This window comes from Palaemon carinicauda, chromosome 8 (genome assembly GCF_036898095.1).
Source record: "Palaemon carinicauda isolate YSFRI2023 chromosome 8, ASM3689809v2, whole genome shotgun sequence".
NCBI classification, from domain to species: domain Eukaryota; kingdom Metazoa; phylum Arthropoda; class Malacostraca; order Decapoda; family Palaemonidae; genus Palaemon; species Palaemon carinicauda.
Window position 1 is genome coordinate 176,395,306 of NC_090732.1, and position 12,184 is coordinate 176,407,489.

The following is a 12,184-nucleotide window of genomic DNA, read 5'->3' on the forward strand; positions in this document are numbered from 1 at the left end:
AGAGATAGAATAGGTACCCTTTGATATTGGACCACCTATCTGTGATGAGAGTTTGTCATTTTTAAACATAATACTTACCCGCTGGTTATATAAGAATGGCTAAAGTCCCTGGACGCCCGGCAGAAATATTGAATATCTCCCGGCTATCGCAGATATGCCAGGTGTATACTACCGCCCTTGCTGTAGACAGGCCGAACTAATCCAACCACTTCAGATCTTCTCTGCCGCCATAGGGGCTAGAACATTGGAAATTCTCTCGCAGATTACTTTGATTTAGACGGTTTATTTGGTGATGTACTGTCTTTTTGTTTTGGGCTCTCGCATAAGTGATTTCTCTTTCATAATTTCTTGAAATCTTTATTGTTTTAGGTTTATTTAGTTAACTTTGACTCTTGTTATTTTTGGGGGGATCTCTCTCGTAACTTTTCAATATGGCCGACCCCTCCATTGTATACAGTATAGGAAGTGTATTAAAGGTTGTCGTACTCGCCTTCCTAAGGGTTCTGTTGATCCACATACAATTTGTGTAAAATGTAGGGGTAAATCTTGTACTTTTGGGGATCGGTGTGAAGAATGTTCTTCGTTAACCGAAAATGAGTGGGTAGCTTATGAGCGTTATACTCAGAAATTTGAGAGAGACAGGATTAGACTAAGTTCTTCCCTTTCTGTGGATTTACCTGTATCTGATGTCATTGATCCTATTCCTTCCCCCGTAGTGGTAGATCAAGAGCCGAAAGAGCCTACGATGAAGGCTATGTTGTCCGCTATTCAAGCGCTCGTTGTGAGAGTGGAATCATTTGCTGCGGACAAAAAGCAAATTATGTCGAATATTAATTTACTTAAAAGTTGTCGCACTGGCGACCGATCAAGTGTAAAGAGTTCGACTAATGTGTTCAGTGTTGTGGAGGGTGCGTCTGCGCGATCCTGTCGTTTGCCTAGCCTAAGACCTCTGTCAAGCTCCCGGACCCAGGGGAGAAGTTATGTTGAACGGCGAAGGGGAATCACAGGTCGCTCAACCTCACCTTAGGAAAGGTGAGGTTAGTGCTTCATCTCCTTCTTCGAATGAAGGGTCACGTGATGAGATGTGGCGGCAAGCCTCTAGACCGCTTAAGAGAAAAGCGCAGTCGGTGGAACAGCGGCGCGTTTCCTCTCCGCAACAGCCAGGCTGTAGTCATTGGGATACACCGGAACGTTTTCGGTCCCTTGACAAGTGTTCGCCTGCGAAGTGCTCTGACATGGGTTCCGATATAGATAAAGATTTGATTCAGTCAGATGCGGAACTAATTCCTGGTTCGGGTGTTACGGTTCATGCTCCGCCACTTCCATCGGACTGGTGCTCGTCTTCTGAACGCGGGTAGCGGTTCGGTAACGATGAGGAAGGCGAATTCGCATTGGGAGAGGCGGCGCAAATATCGCCTCAAGGTGATCCCAAGTGGTCTATGTTGTTGGGCATGAAACAGCAGCTCTCGTTGCTTATGCAGTCTTATCGGCCTGCTGTTGACAGTGCGACTGGGCGTCAGTCTTCCGTTGTAAACCTGTTGTCTCTGGTACTGACATGTTATTGCACAGTCGGTGGTCTCCCAGTCGCAGCGTTCAACAGTGGGTTGAGGTGGATGCATCTCGTCAGAGCTCTGCTTCACAACATCTATCGATTGCGCATACAGCCTATCGTCAGTCTTCCAAATGTGACGACGCTCGCCAGGGAACGGAGCGGGCCGCTAAGCAGCAGGATGGGAGCGGGCGCGAGATGGAGCGTCAGCGCCAGCGGCAAGCAGACGCTAAGCATCAGCGTGACGACACACAGCAGTTAACCCATGATGCCGCGCAGGCAGACGCTAAGCGTTAGCGTGACGACACACGCCAGTCAACCCATGATGTGGCGGCGCGTCAGCATGACGCGGCGGAGCCTCAGCGCCAGCGCCAGCCAGATTCTACCCATGGCTCTATTCATCAAGCTACCGGCGACGGTTCTAGGCAGCCAATCCATGACTACACGGCAGTCGACTGTTTTCGCAGCGCATCAGGTTGATGCTGTTTCACAAACCGATCGTGACAGCAAACTCAAGGCTAATGATTGTCAGTCGGATGGGAATTTTGAACAGCGCAAGCGCGCCCATGTCAGCACTGATGCGCCTGCACAGGAACATTGCCTTTCTGATCAAGGGACAACTTCAGTGGCTGAATTGTCGGAGGAAGATCCGGATGAGGTTTTCTCTCAGGAGGAACAATTGGATGACATTTCAGAGGGAGAAGAGGATAAGCCACCTCAACATTTGGTGGATCTCAAGGAACTAATGCTGGTCTTCATGGAGTTATTTCCAGACCATTTTACCCGTTGCCCTGCGATCTCCTCCTTCGGAATTTACTCTCGTTAAAGCAGCTAGGACATCCCTTTTCACCAAAATGGTTCGCTCCCGCTCCTCTAAGAGAGCATTGAAATTAATGGGAGTGCGGATGGACTCAAAGAAAGCTCTTGGCAAGGCATGTTTTGCTTTTCCACCGGCCAAACTAGCTTCCAAATCGAGCGTTTGGTGTGAAACGCGAAGTCTTAGGTTTGGGGGTTCCTGCGTCTGCTCAGGGGGACTTCTCGAGCCTAGTGGACTCTTCTCGGCATCTAGCCATGAGGAAGACTAAAGTGTGGTGGTCATTGTCGGAGTTTGACCATCTCTTGAAAGGTTTGTTCAGGGCTTTTGAGGTGTTTGATTTTCTTGACTGGTCTCTGGGAGCCTTGGGTAGAAAAGTAACGGAAATGAAGGGCACTGACACGAGTAACCTTATCCAGCTTATGTCTTGTATGGACAAGGCAGTTAGAGATGGTTCTAAGGAGTTGGCTGCCCTGTTCACTGCAGGAGTCGTGAAGAAGCGGGCAACTTTGTGTTCCTTCCTCTCGGTGGGAGTCACTCCATGTCAGAGATCGGAGTTACTTTTTGCTCCCATGTCTTCTGCTCTATTCCCGCAGGATTTAGTGAGGGAGGTGGCTGCAGCATTGACTCAGAAGGCTACTCATGATTTGGTTGCCAAACCAGCTAGGAAGGTGTTGCCTACATCTTTCTCTTCTCGTAGAACGAAAGAAGGGACGTCATATTCCCAGACTGCTCAGCCCTTTCGTGGTAAGCCTACCGGGAGAGGTAACTTCAAGCCCGATGCGAGGAAGTCTAAGAAAAGAGGAGCTAAGTACAGTCGAGGCAGGGTCTGACTGTCCTCACCTTCAAGCAACAGTGGGAGCCAGGCTAAGTTACTTCTGGCAAGCGTGGGAGGTAAGGGGAGCGGACCCTTGGTCCGTTCGTGTTCTAAAGGAAGGATACAAAATCCCATTCTTATCAAAGCCTCCTTTAGCCACAGATCCTGTGGATCTCTCGCCCAAATACAGGGAAGGACCGAAGAGGCAGGCCATGCAGCTTCAGATGTCTCTCTTGCTGGAAAAAAGAGCGATAGAGAGGGTGTGGGACTTAAAATCGCCAGGGTTTTACAACCGTTTGTTCCTGGTTCCCAAGAGTTCAGGGGAATGGAGACTGGTTCTAGATGTAAGTGCCCTCAACAACTAGGTCCAGAATTCGAAGTTCACCATGGAAACTCAGAAAACCATGCTGGCAGCAGTAAGGAAAGGCGACTGGATGGTATCGTTGGACCTCCAGGACGCTTATTTTCATGTCTCAATACATCCAAGTTGCAGACGTTATCTGAGGTTCGTGTACGGGAAGGAGGTCTTCCAGTTCCGAGCCTTATGTTTCGGTCTCTGCACAGCCCTCTGATATTCACGAAGATCATGCTGAGTGTGGTGAGCATGCTGCACTCAAGAGGCATCAGGGCCTCCCTGTACTTGGACGATTGGCTCATAAGAGCTCCCTCAGCCGATCGCTGCTTGAAGGCTCTTCAGATGACTTTGGATTTGGCAAAAGAGTTGGGACTTCTAATAAGTTCAAAAAAGTCACAGCTGACTCCATCCCAGAACAAAGATTTAAGAGGCAGCTCGGAGGCTCTCTGGTGCGCAGTTAAGAAGCCATCGCAGCCTATGTCGAAGAACCCCTTATCCTTTTTCATAAGGCTCTTGATTAGAGAAGCTCATGCCCAGTGTGGTGAGGCAGAGCTTAGACTGCTTAAGGTGAAAACATACGAAGTAAGAGCGGTAGCTACTTCGGTAGCTTTTAAACAAAATCGTTCTCTGCAAAGCATAATGGATACAACTTTTTGGAGAAGTAAATCTGTATTCGCATACCATTACTTGAAACGTGTTCAGACCTTTTATGAGGACTGCTACAAGGATCTACCACTACGCTCCCCTAATTCCTAGTACCATTTTCTATCTCTTGGAACTTGTTTAGTTTTTATGGTTGTATGTGGAGATTGGTCGTCAGTCTTTCGCAATCTGTCGATAGGAGAATGTCAGCTTTAGAGGACCCGCTAGAGCCTGTGGTATCCCCTCCAAGCTTAAGTAAAGGGTGTGTTTTTCTTGTCACTATTCATTGGAAAGCTTTTAAGATCTCCATTACCTACGGTCAGGAATGCTTAGACTGGATATAGAAATCAGCCAGCCACGACTTCAATCCTCCTTCATCTCCTCGCTACGATTAGCCTGGACCGAGGTGACTTTCCTTTCTGTTCCAGAAACATCTCTGCCTGGTAATCAGTTGGAAGGGAGTTCAGGGACCATTCAAGCTGGACCATGTCTAGTAGAGTCTACAACCTCGCCATCCTTGACGTCAACCCGTTCCTGCTAGTGACTTGGCTTATTGCCGGCTGTATTTTCATGCTTATGTCGTTGGGGTTGACAAGAGGTGTCATCTTAGCTCCTGTGCAGGACCAAAGGGCTTTGACGTATCCCCTAGGGTCTCCTATTTAAGAATTTTAAGTCGCCTTCTAGTTACGCTATAAACATTCTCCTGATAAATGATTCGGGTTTGTATGGTAAGGGAAAATAGATATGAATAAAATTTAAATTTTCAATATTTAACTTAGCCGGTGATTATAATAGCTGCAGCTCTGCTGCTCGACAGAAAACTCTACGGAAAAAATCCGCCAGCGATCGCTATACAGGTAGGGGGTGTACTTCAACAGCGCCGGTGATTATAATAGCTGCAGCTCTGCTGCTCGACAGAAAACTCTACGGAAAAAATCCGCCAGCGATCGCTATACAGGTAGGGGGTGTACTTCAACAGCGCCATCTGTCGTCCAGATACCCAGTACTCATTGTAAACAAAGAACTCAATTTTCTCTCTGTCGTGCTACCGGCAAGACCTACTAATTCGCTGTTGCTAACTGGATTTGTTTTCACAACTATTTGGTGAAGTACACTATTCTAGTTTTGAGCTTTCGCTGTGCAGGCTTTCTCTTCAATAAATCCTTGCATTCTTTTTTTGATTACGGATTATTTGTTGATGACTTTGGATAGTTTTTGAATTCCCCTTTGACCAATTCAAAATGGCTGACCCTTCTCAAGTCCCAAAATTCAGGAAGTGTAATGCTAGGGACTGTTCAAGGCGTCTTCCGAAGGCCTCTATTGATCCTCACACTGTTTGTTCCAATTGTCGGGATAAAACCTGTCAATTGGAAGATCGATGTGAGGAATGCGTTGGGCTTTCGGAATTCGATTTTATCGAATTCCAAAAATATACACGTAGGCTAGAGAGAGATAGAGTCAGGAGAAGTTCCTCTCGTTCTGTTGAATTTTCCTCTCCTCATGCCCCACAACCTATTCCTTCCCCTGTAGTGGTTGCTCCTAATCCCCCTTCTGGCACTCAGGAACCTTCGATGGCGGATATGATGCGTGCCATCCAAGCTCTGGGTGAGAGAGTTGAGTCCCTGGCTAGTGACCGTAACCAGCTCATGGCGGACGTCAAGGAGCTGAAGTGTAAAAGTGCAGTGGGAAGTGATAAAGTGAGTGATAGTGTTGTGGATAGTGTTGCGCTTGAGGGTTCGTCTGTTCGTGCCTGTCGTCCTCCTAGTCCGGGACCTCTTGCAAGCTCCCAAGTCCAGGGGAGAAGCAATGTCGTACGACCAATGGGTTCGAGAGGCTTTAATCAGCGAACAGACGTTCCCTCTGTGGTTTCGGGCGTATCTACCCAAGATCGCCCCTACCACACAAAGACGAGAGAGCCCATTTATACCTCGTCTGCGGAAGAGGTTTCTCGCAAGAAACCATGGACCAAGGTCTCACGACCGTTAAAGCGCAAGTCGGTCCCTTCCGCGCAAGTCCAATGGCCCAGCTGTAGCCACTGGGTCAGTTCGGACTCGCTGCAGTCTTCCGATGACTGCTCACCTCCTAAGAGAGGCAAAGCGGTACCGCCTCAGACAGTTACACCGTCTGTCGCCGCACCTGCTCCTGCAGACCCTAAGTGGTCTTTGCTGCAGAGCATGCAGTCCCAATTAACGTCTCTGATGCAGGACTTGCGTGCAGAGAAGGTTGCTGCTGCACCAGCTAGTACAGCCTCTTGCCTACAACCAACCACACACTTGGTTGTGCGTCCTGTGGACGCTGAGGCGACCTTCTTGCGTACTCCAGTTGAGAGTGTTCCGCCACCCATGCGTTCCAGTGTACCCTGCCAGCCGCATGTTGACGTTCAGCGACGCACGGAACCTTCCGTTGACGTTCGCGAGGTACAACAACCGTCAGAGTTGTTTTGTTTTGACGCGGTGCGTCAACCTCCGCAACCCAGTGTGGTTGCCACTGCACACCCACATCAGGCTAGACAGTCTGGAGTAGACGCTGTGCGTCCTCGCACTGCTATGGTTGTTGCCAGCTCACAGACTGGGCAACAGTTCCATGACGTTGCGTCCGGCTCAGTCACGCATGCACCCGTGCGACTGGACTCAGCTAACCAGCCGTTACCTACTCCATTGCCGCTTCCTCCTCAATACTCGGATTATGGACTTTCGGATGATGATGGTGCTGCTCACGTTGATGAACCACATTCGGATCTTGACGAGCCTAAGTCCACGCAACCCTCTTTGGACTTTAGAAAGGTTTTAGCTCTGTTCAAAGAGATGTTTCCGGACCAGTTTGTTTCTGTGGCTCCGCGCTCTCCTCCGTCAGAGTTTGTTTTAGGTATGCCATCATCTTCGCCTGCCTTTACAAGACTCGTCCTCGCACGCTCGTCCAAGAGAGCTTTACGAGTGATGGGAGAATGGATGCAGTCCAAAAAGAGGCTAGGGAAGACAGCCTTTACGTTTCCCCCTGCTAGACTCTCCTCTAGATCGAGCGTCTGGTATGCCACGGGAGAAGTTCTCGGCTTGGGAGTTCCTGCCTCTGCCCAGGGCGACTTCTCAAGTCTTGTAGACTCTCCCCGTAGGCTAGCCATGAGACGCTCAAAAATATGTTGGTCATCTTCGGACCTAGACCACCTTTTGAAAGGGATATTTAGAGCCTTCGAGGTCTTCAACTTTTTAGACTGGTGTCTGGGAGCTCTAAGCAGGAAGATCTCTCCGACAGAGAAGGAGACTTCCTTGCTCATCATGTCCTGCATGGACAAGGCCGTACGTGACGGGTCTAATGAGCTTGCGGCATCGTTCGTATCCGGAGTCCTCAAGAAGCGTGAGAACCTTTGCTCTTTCCTCTCAGCTGGAGTTACACCTTGCCAAAGATCAGAACTTCTGTTCGCTCCTCTTTCTAAGTGCCTCTTTCCAGAGGACTTGATTAAGGAGATTGCTGCTTCTTTGATACAGAAGGACACTCATGATCTGGTTGCGTCCTCTGCTCGCAAAGCCACCCCTTTGCCTACCTTGTCAGCTAGACCAAGGATGGACACTCCAGCGTCCCGATTTATTCCGCCCTTTCGTGGCAGAGCCTCCAGCAGAGGAGGTGCTCGTGCCGAAGGGAGACGTGGAAAGAAGAAAGGAACCAAGTCCTTTAAAGGCAGAGTCTGACTGCCAGCTTCTTCAGACAGCAGTGGGAGCCAGACTCAAGAACTTCTGGCAGACCTGGGAGAAGAGAGGCGCAGATGCACAATCTGTGAAGTTGCTCAGAGAGGGGTACAAGATCCCGTTTGTACGAAAACCCCCTCTAGCAACGTCTCCCATCGATCTCTCCCAGGTACAGAGAGGAAGACAAGAGACGAGCATTGAAACAGGAAGTGTCTCTCTTACTAGAAAAGGGAGCGGTAGTCAAAGTCCTGGACCATCAAACCCCGGGCTTCTACAACCGTCTCTTCTTAGTGGCAAAGAAGACAGGAGGGTGGAGGCCGGTGCTAGACGTCAGTGCGCTGAATGTCTTTGTCACAAAGCAGACGTTCTCCATGGAGACCACAAAGTCCGTTCTAGCAGCGGTCAGAAGGGAAGACTGGATGGTCTCTTTAGACCTAAGGGACGCATACTTCCACGTCCCCATCCACCCAGACTCCCAACCTTTTCTGAGATTTGTTTACGAAAAGGTTGTCTACCAGTTTCAAGCCCTGTGCTTTGGCCTAAGCACAGCTCCTCTTGTGTTTACGAGGCTGATGAGGAATGTAGCCAAATTCCTACATTTAGCGGACATCCGAGCCTCCCTCTATTTGGACGACTGGCTTCTAAGAGCTTCTTCCAGTCGTCGCTGTCTGAAGGATCTAAAGTGGACTCTAGATCTGACCAAGGAATTGGGTCTCCTTGTCAATTTGGAAAAGTCTCAAGTGGTCCCATCCCAAACTATTGTGTATTTAGGGATGGAGATTCACAGTCTAGCTTTTCGGGCTTTTCCGTCGGCCCCCAGAACAAACCAAGCCCAGTTATGCATCCAGAACATGCTGAAGAAGGAACGATGTTCAGTCAGGCAGTGGATGAGTCTGATAGGGACACTATCATCCCTGGAACAGTTCGTATCGTTAGGAAGACTACACCTCCGTCCTCTTCAATATCACCTAGCTGTTTACTGAAAAAAGGACAAGACGCTAGAAGCGGTCTCGATCCGAATTTCCGAGAAGATGAAGTCTTGCCTGACTTGGTGGAAGGACAGTATCAGCCTCAGAGAGGGTCTGCCCCTGGCTGTTCAGACTCCCAACCACGTTCTCTTCTCGGACGCATCGGACACAGGCTGGGGCGCGACATTAGACGGTCGGGAATGCTCGGGAACTTGGAACTCGAGTCAAAGGACAATGCATATCAACTGCAAGGAGCTACTGGCAGTTCATCTGGCCTTGAAAAGCTTCAAGTCTCTCCTTCAAGGCAAAGTGGTGGAGGTGAACTCGGACAACACCACGGCTTTGGCGTACATCTCCAAGCAAGGAGGGACCCACTCTATGACGTTGTACGAGATCGCAAGGGACCTCCTCACCTGGTCAAAAGGTCAAAACATTTCGCTAGTAACGAGGTTCATCCAAGGCAACTTGAATGTCATGGCAGATTGCCTCAGTCGAAAGGGACAAATCATTCCAACAGAATGGACCCTACACAAGGATGTGTGCAAGAGACTTTGGGCCACATGGGGCCAGCCAACCATAGATCTCCTCGCAACCTCGATGACCAAGAGGCTCCCAATATATTGCTCACCAATCCCGGACCCAGCAGCAGTTCATATAGATGCCTTTCTCCTAGATTGGTCACATCTAGACCTATATGCATTCCCCCCGTTCAAGATTGTCAACAAGGTACTGCAGAAGTTCGCCTCTCACGAAGGGACAAGGTTGACGTTAGTTGCTCCCCTCTGGCCCGCGAGAGAATGGTTCACCGAGGTACTTCGATGGCTAGTGGACGTTCCCAGAACTCTTCCTCTAAGGGTGGATCTTCTACGTCAGCCACACGTAAAGAAGGTACACCAAGGCCTCCACGCTCTTCGTCTGACTGCCTTCAGACTATCGAAAGACTCTCGAGAGCTAGAGGCTTTTCGAAGGAGGCAGCCAGGGCGATTGCTAGAGCAAGGAGGACATCCACCCTTAGAGTCTACCAGTCGAAGTGGGAGGTCTTCCGAAACTGGTGCAAGTCAGTATCTGTATCTTCGACCAGTACCTCTGTAACTCAAATAGCTGACTTCCTTTTATACCTGAGGAAAGAACGATCTCTTTCAGCTCCCACTATCAAGGGTTACAGAAGCATGTTGGCATCAGTCTTCCGTCACAGATGCTTAGATCTTTCCAACAATAAAGATCTACAGGACCTCCTTAGGTCTTTTGAGACCACGAAGGAGCGTCGTTTGGCTACACCGGGTTGGAATTTAGACGTGGTACTAAAATTCCTCATGTCAGAAAGGTTCGAGCCGCTACAATCAGCCTCCTTTAAAGATCTCACCTTAAAGACTCTTTTCCTGGTTTGCTTAGCCACAGCTAAAAGAGTCAGTGAGATTCACGCCTTCAGCAGGAACATCGGATTTTCATCTGAAACGGCTACATGTTCTCTACAACTTGGTTTTCTAGCCAAAAACGAGCTACCTTCTCGTCCTTGGCCGAAATCGTTCGATATTCCAAGCCTATCGAATATGGTTGGAAATGAACTAGAAAGAGTCTTATGCCCTGTAAGAGCTCTTAAGTTCTATTTAAGACGAACTAAACCTTTACGAGGACAGTCAGAAGCTTTATGGTGTTCAGTTAAGAAACCATCTTTGCCTATGTCAAAGAATGCTTTATCCTATTTTATCAGACTGTTAATACGAGAAGCTCATTCACATCTGAGTGAGGAAGACCAAGCTTTGCTGAAGGTAAGGACACATGAAGTCAGAGCTGTCGCAACTTCAGTGGCCTTTAAACAAAATAGATCTCTGCGAAATATAATGGACGCAACCTATTGGAGAAGCAAGTCAGTGTTCGCGTCTTTTTATCTTAAAGATGTCCAGTCTCTTTACGAGGACTGCTACACTCTGGGACCATTCGTAGCAGCGAGTGCAGTAGTGGGTGAGGGCTCAACCACTACAATCCCCTAATTCCATAACCTTTTTAATCTTTCTCTTGAAATGTTTTTTATTGTTGTTTTTGGGTTGTCCGGAAGGCTAAGAAGCCTTTCGCATCCTGGTTGATTTGGCGGGTGGTCAAATTCTTTTCTTGAGAAGCGCCTAGATTAGAGGTTTTGATGAGGTCCTGTGGTATGGGTTGCAACCCTTCATACTTCAGATCCTAGGGGTCGCTCAGCATCCTAAGAGGATCGCGAGGCTCCGTAAGGAAGACGTACTTAAAAAGGCAGAGTAATTGTTCAAGTCGACTTCCTTACCAGGTACCTATTTATTTTGTTTTTGTTATTTTGATAACTTCTAAAATGAAATAAAAAAATCCTTAGCTCATAATGATGTAAACATTTATTGCTGGTCTCTACCCACCCCCCTGGGTGTGAATCAGCTATTATAATCACCGGCTAAGTTAAATATTGAAAAATGTTATTTTGATTCTAAAATAAATTTTTGAATATACTTACCCGGTGATTATAAATTAAAGGACCCTCCCTTCCTCCCCAATAGAGACGCAGTGGACCGAGGAGAAAATTGAGTTCTTTGTTTACAATGAGTACTGGGTATCTGGACGACAGATGGCGCTGTTGAAGTACACCCCCTACCTGTATAGCGATCGCTGGCGGATTTTTTCCGTAGAGTTTTCTGTCGAGCAGCAGAGCTGCAGCTATTATAATCACCGGGTAAGTATATTCAAAAATTTATTTTAGAATCAAAATAACATTTTTTACATGGCAGAAGGCTGTTGAAATTTCCTGAGTGTAAATGTTTAACATGTTCTTGGTTCGATATTTATTATGATGGTTAATAGTAGTTAATGATAAAAGATGCTGGCAGTCGAACATAAAAGTTGTTTGTTTTTATGATTTGTTTATAAGTAAAGGAGCCACTGAAAAGGTACAACAGTAGAATAGGACTTTGGGATTCAATTGAATATATTAGTTGAAGTGGATTAGATTAATTTCTTTGTATCGTCTTCTTCTGGGATATGGTTCTTGAAGCTTTGTGGGTAATTAGTTTTTATTTTGCTAGCCTTTATTTCATCTTCATCCGTAGTTCTGTGTCAAGATTGCATTGTGTTTTTAGTTGTTTCAACAAAGCTTGATGTATGTCAGGATGACGGAAAAACCCAAAATTAATCTATCAACGGTTCCTGCCAACAGTATATCATATATAAATTTATATCAAGATTTCATTATATTCTGGGATCATATTCTGGGTCTATTCAGTGAAGTTTTATCCATTCTCGGCCAGCAAATCTCCAGTTATTCTGCGTCGTATTTTCGTAATTGAAAGGGCCGTTAACGTTGTTATTCCAAGTGTTCATTAAATGTTCTTTCAAATTCACCA

At 47.5% G+C, this 12,184-nt stretch overlaps 2 protein-coding genes across 4 annotated transcripts in view; one reads left to right on the forward strand and one right to left on the reverse strand.

Moving 5' to 3' along the window:
* Positions 1-12,184, reverse strand: part of LOC137645587 (Parkinson disease protein 7 homolog) — a 420,232-nt gene that overhangs the window by 287,596 nt on the left and 120,452 nt on the right. The window lies entirely within an intron of this gene.
* LOC137646145 (mitoferrin-1-like) overlaps positions 1-12,184 on the forward strand; it is a 98,271-nt gene that overhangs the window by 680 nt on the left and 85,407 nt on the right. The gene's annotated exons all lie outside the window — the stretch shown is intronic.